Source organism: Cetorhinus maximus, chromosome 4 (assembly GCF_964194155.1).
Source record: "Cetorhinus maximus chromosome 4, sCetMax3.hap1.1, whole genome shotgun sequence".
NCBI classification, from domain to species: domain Eukaryota; kingdom Metazoa; phylum Chordata; class Chondrichthyes; order Lamniformes; family Cetorhinidae; genus Cetorhinus; species Cetorhinus maximus.
In genome coordinates this window covers 170,276,439-170,284,246 of record NC_135882.1, presented here as the reverse complement: position 1 = coordinate 170,284,246, position 7,808 = coordinate 170,276,439, and positions in this window count along the sequence as shown.

Genomic DNA, 7,808 nt, shown 5'->3' with positions numbered 1-7,808 from the left:
GAACTGCTGGCCTGATTCCTGAATTTAGAGTGGCATCACAAACATAACATTTAAAATTATAGGTTATGACAGTTGTTTAAAGTTTCCCTCTGGGATTTTTAAATAACTCCACTTTACCAACTGCATTGGCCATAACAATGAGGAGAAATTCCTTCACTCAGAGGAATGTGAATCTTTGGAATTCTCTACCCTGCAGGGCTGTGGATGCTCGGACATTGAGACTATTCAGTACTGAGATTGACAGATTGCTGAGCATTCAGTGAATCAAGGGGTATGTGGATATGGCAGGAGACTGGAGTTAATGTAGGAGCTCAGCCCCTGGTATTATTGAATACCAGAGCATGGCTAATTCCTGCTCCTATTTTTAATGTTCTTTGGTTCTTATGTCTCCTCAGATATGAAGATGGCACTTCGGAATATCTTTCTCCTTCTTCTTTTGGACGTTGTGCTGGCTGAGAATGTTGTGTTGGCTAGACAAACACAGCACACAAAACAATCCAGAAGGAGCAAGGGAGTTGAAGCCAGAGCACAGCAGGATATTGGTGGGTGCTGGCATGCATCTCGAAACGATAGGTGCCCATCGAAATCACTGGGGGGGAGAAGGGGGGGGATTTTTTCCCTTGTCGGGCGGGCTCAGCAGCAGGGGGGGTGGGTGGGAAGCCAACCGCTGCCCGCGATCGGGGCCGGACCGCGATTTCACACTGGGCGGGCCAATTAAGGCTCGCCCAGCGTGAAAGCCACAGCGCTGCCTGTGTTGGGGGAGGGGTGAGGGGGAGAAGGGCGAGTGTGCGAGGTTCAGGCATGCACGCGGGTGCGCACTGGAAAAGCTCCCTGAGGCAAAGAGCAGCCTCAGGGAGGTGAAGAGTTTAGAACATTAAAAATAAGGATTTCTAAAATGTTATAAAACATGTCCCCTCACGTTTCTCACGTGTCGGTGCAGACTCAATGGGCCGAAGGGCCTCTTCTGCACTGTGATTCTGTGACTCATGTCACATGAGCAGGGACATGCTGTTAATGAAATGTTTAAATTTTTATTTAATTTTTGATAGCTGTTGGAAACCTCATCCCACCCTTGGAGGAGGTTTCCTAGAAAGTGCAAAGGCTGCTTGGCCTTTTCGCCTGCCCGTCAACCGTAAGGTAACCATAAATTACCTTTTTAGTGGCCTTAATAGGCCTTCTAATTGTCGGCGGGCGGGCGTGCTGCTGACTCCCGCGCGCGCCTGCCGACTGAAATATCGGGTGAGTGCGCGATGACGTTGGGATGCTCGCCCGACATCATCGCGCGTCATTTTACGCTCGGTCGGGTCGAGCTTGTGCCTGCCCGACCAGTGTTATATTCTGGCCACTGAAACCAATGCAAATGCAGAGTGCCTGTGTAAGGAAGGCCTTATTAAGGGAACATGTAAGTAAGCTGTGAGCATGTTAAAGGGGCAGCAATGACTAATGCTCCTTCCATGCTTCTCGTGTATAGCGAAAGGTCTCAAAACATTCGCGAGGAGGAAGATACAAGGGAAGAGAGATTTCATTTTTGTGGAGAGGCCAGAGAAACTGGGATTCTTCACCTTACAGCAAAGGAAGTTGAGGGGAGCTTTCATGGAGGTGTTCAAAATTATGAGAGGTTTCCATTGAGTAAACACGGGGAAACCGTTTCCACTGATTGGAGGGTTGGTAACCTGAGGATTCAAATTGGCAAAAAGAACCATAGGGGAATTAACTGTTCTCCAGGAGTGTCATCAGACACAAATTGACACCAGGCCAAAGAAGGAGATTGTAGGATGAATGAGTATAAGTTTAGTTAAAGAGGTAGATTTAAAGGAGTGTTTTAAGGAGGAGGAAGAGAGGTTCAAGGACGGAATTCTACAGCTTGGGGCCTCAGAGGCTGAAAGCACAGCCACCAGTGGTGGGGCAAAGTGAGGGGAGATGAGTAAGTGGCCAATGTTGAAGGAACACAGCTTTCTAGCAGGGTTGTAGGGCTGGAGAAAGTTACAGTACAGAGATATGGAGGGACAGGCCGTAGAGGGACTTAAACACCAGGACGGGCATTTTAAATTTGAGAGGTTGGTGGGTTGGGAGCAAATGAAGGTCAATGAGCAGAGGGATGATGGGTGGGCAGGACTTGGCAGCAGAATTTTGGATAATGTTTATGGAGGGCACTGGCTGGGTTGTTGGCCAGGAGAGCATTAGGATAGCAGTTTAGCTTAAAATGCCAGCCATACTGAGGGGGATTGAGGGTGGGGAGAGGTTTATTGTTGCAGAAGAACTGCACCACCAAAAATTTCAACAAAACACAAACTGTGGTAACGACACAAATTAGCAATAGTGTTGTGGCCATCTGACTGGACAATTCAAATTGTAATAAAGGCAGTTGTTATTCAGCAACTCCTGTGGCAAAGTGTGGCATTGACAACTGGATTGAGCAGCAATGGCATCTGTCCTCAAGTTGTCTTTACTCACTGAAGAAGTGGATGAGGAACCAAAGGCCTCACAGTGTCCATGGAACTCAATCACCAACTTCAGTAAAAGTGGCGGACATAAGAACAGGGGGAGTCCATTTAACCCATCAAGGCACTGCAGGAAGGGAGGGAGAGAGAGAGAGAGTGAGATGGAAGATCCTAGGACCTGTTGAGAGAGAGAGTAGGCAAAGAGATTCAGAAATGTTGTTGTGGTGGGAATGAGAGGCATTATTCAAGGGATGGTGGTTGGGAAACTGAAACCCTATGGAGCAAAGAGTGGACAGCAAGAGACACTCATTGAGGGATGGTGGTGGAGGAGGGGGCTTGGAGAATCCTTGACTATACTAGGAATTGGAAAGACAATTGCTGTCGGGGTATAGTGAATTCATACTAAACATAGCTTACCCTCCAACTGTCACCACAGGATACCCATTGGCATTTTCAATGTAAAGAGACTCGCAGCCATATTCAAGGTCTAAAACTTCAGGATGCTCGGGTTTTTTTTCTCTGGGATGTGGACATAATTGGCAAGACCAGCATTTATTGCCCATCCCTAGTTGCCCTTGAGAAGGCGGTGGTGAGCTGCCTTCTTGAACCGCTGCAATCCATGTGGTGTAGGTACACCCACAGTGCTGTTAGGGAGGGAGATCCAGGATTTTGACCCAGCGACAGTGAAGGAACGGCGATATATTTCCAAGTCAGGATGGTGAGTGGTTTGGAGGGGAGCTTCCAGGTGGTGGTGTTCCCATGTGTCTACTGCCCTTGTCATTCTAGATGGTAGTGGTCGTGAGTTTGGAAGGTGCTGTCTAAGGAACCTTGGTGAATTCCTGCAGTGTATCTTGTAGATGGTACATACTGCTGCTACTGTGCATCGGTGGTGGAGAGAGTGAATGTTTGTGGATGTGGTGCCAATCAAGTGGGCTGCTTTGTCCTGGATGGTGTCAAGCTTCTTGAGTATTGTTGGAGCTGCACTCATCCAAGCAAGTGAAGAGTATTCCATCACATTCCTGACTTGTGCCTTGTAAATAGTGGACAGGCTTTGTGGAGTCAGGAAGTGAGTTACTCGTCGCAGGATTCCTAGCCTCTGACCTGCCCTTGTAGCCAAAGTATCTATATGGCTAGTCCAGTTCAGTTTCTGGTCAATTGCAATCCCCAGGATGTTGATATTAGGGGATTCAGCAATAGTAATGCCATTGAATGTCAAGGGGCAATGATTAGATTCTCTCTTGTTGGAGATGGTCATTGCCTGGCACTTGTGTGGCGCGAATGTTATTTGCCACTTGTCAGCTCAAGCCTGGATATTGTCCAGGTCTTGTTGTGTTTGGACATGGACTCCTTCAGTATCTGAGGAGTCGTGAATGGTGCTGAACATTGTGCAATCATCAGCAAACATCCCCACCTCTGTATTTATGTTGGAAGGAAGATCATTGATGAAGCAACTGAAGATGGTTGGGCCTAGGGCACTACCCTAAGGAACTCCTGCAGTGATGTCCTGGATCTAAGATTATTGACCTCAACAACCACAACCATCTTCCTTTGTGCTAGGTATGACTCCAACCAGCAGAAAGTTTTCCCCCTGATTTCCATTGACTCCAGTTTTGCTAGGGCTCCTTGATGCCACAATCTGTCAAATGCTGCCTTGATGTCAAGGGCAGTCACTCTCACCTCTGGAGTTCAGCTCTTTTGTAAAGGTTTTAATGAGGTCAGGAGCTGATGGCCCTGGCGGAACCCAAATTGGGCATCAGTGAGCAGGTTATTGCTAAGCAAGTGCCACTTAATAGCACTGTTGATGATCCCCTCCTTTACTGATGATGGAAGTAGACTGATGGGGCGGTATTTGGCTGGGTTGGATTTTTCCTGCTTTTTGTGTACAGGACATACCTGGGCAATTTTCCACATAGCCGGGTGGATGCCAGTGTTGTAGCTGCACTGGAACAGCTTGGCTAGGGGCGCAGCAAGTTCTGGATCACAAGTCTTCAGAACTATTGCTGGAATGTTGTCAGGGCCCATAGCCTTTGCAGTATCCAGTGCCTTCAGCTGTTTCTTGATATCATGTGGAGTGAATCGAATTGGCTGAAGCCTGACATCTGTGATACTGAGGGCCTCTGGAGTAGGCCGAGGTGGATCATCCAGCTGGCACTTCTGGCTGAAGATTGTAGCAAACACTCCAGACTTATCTTTTGCACTGATGTGCTGGGATCCTCCATCATTGAGGATGGGGATATTTGTGGAGTCTCCTCCTCCAGTGAGTTGTTTAATTGTCCACCACCATTCACGACTGGATGTGGCAGGACTACCAAGCTTGGACCTAATCCGTTGGCTGTGGAATCGCTTAGCTCTGTCTATCACTTGCTGCTTATGCTGTTTGGCACGCAAGTAGTCCTGTGTTATAGCTTCACCAGGCTGACACCTCATTTTTAGGTATGCCTGGTGCTGCTCCTGGCATGTCCTCCTGCACTCTTCATTGAACCAGGGTTGATCCCCTGGCTTGGTGGTGCCAGGCCATGAGGTTACAGATTGTGGTTGCTGTTGATGGCCCACAGCCTCATGGTTGCCCAGCCTTGAGGTGCGAGATCTATTTGAATACTATCCCATTTAGCACGGTGGTAGTGCCACACAACACGATGGAGGGTATCCTCAATGTGAAGCTGGGACTTCGTCTCCACAACAACTGTGCGGTGGTCATTCATATTGATATTGTCATGGACAGATGCATCTGCGGCAGGCAGGTTGGTGAGGATGAGGTCAAGTATGTGTTTCCCTATTGTTGGTTCCCTCACCACCTGCCACAGACCCAGTCTAGCAGCTATGTCCTTTAGGAGTCGGCCAGCTTGGTCAGTGGTGGTTCTACTGAACCACTCTTGGTGATGGACATTGAAGTCCCCCACCCAGGGCATATTCTGCACCCTTGCCACCCTCAGTACTTCCTCCAAGTGGTGTTCAACATGGAGGAGCACCGATTCATCAGCTGAGAGGGGCATACAGTATGTGATAATCAGCAGGAGGTTTCCTTGTCCTTGTTTGACGTGATGCCTGAAAATTCATGGGGTCCAGAGGCGATATTGAGGATTCCCAGGGCAACTCCCTCCCAACTATATACCACCGTGCCACCAGCTCTGCTGGGTCTGTCCTGCTGGTGAGACAGGACATACCCAGGGATGATGATGGTGGAGTTTAGGACATTATCTGTAAGGTCTGATTCCATGAGGATGACTCTGTCAGGCTGTTGCTTGACGTTTGTGAGACAGCTCTCCCAATTTTGGCACTTGCCCCCAGATGTGAGTAAGAAGGACTTTGCCAGGTCGACAGGCTGAGTTTGCCATTGTCGTTTACAGTGCCTAGGTCAATGCCGGGTGGCCCATCTGGATTTGTTCTTTTTAGACTTTGTAGCGGTTTGACACAACTGAGTGGCTTGCTCGGCCATTTCAGAGTGAACCACATTACTGTTGGTCTGGAGTCACGTGTAGGCTAGATCAGTCAAGGATGGCAGATTTAACAGGCATTAGTGAACCGGATGGATTTTTAAGATAGATTTTTATTGAATTCAGATTCCACCATCTGCAAGGGTGGGATTCGAACCGGGGTCCCCAGAGCATTGCTCTGGTCTCTGGATCACCAGTCCAGTGCCTATACCATTACACCACCGCGGACTTCAAAACTGATTATCATGTTCAATCTCCTCACATCCTCTCCATGGAGAGGATCTACCTCAGTTACCCTCCATCCTCACATGCCTACTCCTCTATCGCTTGTCTACCCTTTGGCTCCCATTCCCTCTGCTCCACTATTTCTGGCTGCTCTTGGGGCCTTTGCAGTCATCACTGGAGCCCATTATTTAAAAAGGATACAAGGGATCGGCCAGAAAATTTTAGGCCTGTCAGCCTGACTTCGGTGGTGGGCAAATTATTGGAATCAATCCTGAGAGACAGGATAAACTGTCACTTAGAAAGGCACAGATTGATCAGTGATAGTTAGCATGGTTTTGTTAGGGGAAGATCGTGTCTTACTAACTTGATAGAATTTTTTGAGGAGGTAACAAGGAGGATTGATGAGGGTATTGCAGTGGATGTTGTCTTCATGAGTTTCAGTAAGGCATTTTAAAAGGTCCCACGTGGCAGACTAGTCAGGAAAGTGAGATCCCATGGGATACAGGGAAGGTGACAGGTTGGAGCCAAAATTGGCTCAGTGACAGGAAACAAAGGGTAATAGTTGATGGATGTATTTGCAAATGGAAAACGGTTTCCAGTGGTGTTGCACAGGGCTCAGTGTTGGGGCCCTTGCTGTTTGCTGTATATATTAATGATTTAAACTTAAATGTTTAAATGAGGCATGATTGGGAAATTTGCAGGTGACACAAAAATTGGCCATGTAGTTGACAGTAATGAGGATAACTGTCAACTCCAGTATGATATCAATGGTTTGGTTGAGTGGGCGGAGAAGTGGCAAATGGAATTCAATCCAGAAAAGTGGGAGGTAATGCATTTGGGGAGGACAAACAAAGCAAGGGAATACTCAATAAATGGGAAGTTATTGAGAAGGTCTGGGGAAGTGAGAGGCCTTGGAGTGTATGTCCACAGGTCCTTGAAGGTGGCAGGACAGGTAGACAGGGTGGTAAAGAAAGCATATGGAATAATTTCCTTTATTGGACGAGGTATTGAATCCAAAAGCAGGGATGTAATGATGGGACTGTATAAAACACTGGTTAAGCCACAGCTGGAATTTTGTATACAGTTCTGGTCACCACATTACAGGGAGCATATAATTGCTCTGGAGAGAGTGCAGAGGAGATTTACAAGAATAGTGCCAGGGCTTGAATATTGCAGCTATGAGGAGAGATTAGATAGGTTAGCGTTGTTTTCCTTAGAACAGGGGAGGCTAAGGGGTTGAGGTGTACAAAATTATGAGAAGCCTAGATAGGGTAGACAGGAAAGACCTGTTTCCCCTGGCTGAGGGGTCAATTAACAGGGAGCATAGATTTAAGGTGATTGGTGGAAGGATTAGAGGGGACACGAGGAAAACCTTTTTCACCCAGAGGGTGGTGGGTGTCAGGAATTCACTGCCTAAGTTGGTGTCTGAGGCTGAAATGCTCAACACATTTAAAAGGTACCTGGATCTGCATCTGAAGTGCTGTAACCTGCAAGGCTATGGACCAGGTGCTGGAAAGTGGGATTAAAATGAGCGGCTAGTTTCTTTTTTCTCTTTTTTGGCTGGCGCAGACACAAAGGGCTGAATGGCCTCTTTCTGCAGCATAACTTTTCTATGATTCTAAGACCAGGTGCGATGGCGAGGCCAGGGGAGTTGCTGTGAACATGAGTTGGGAGGTTTGCATGGCGGGAGAGGTTTAGGGAGGATAAG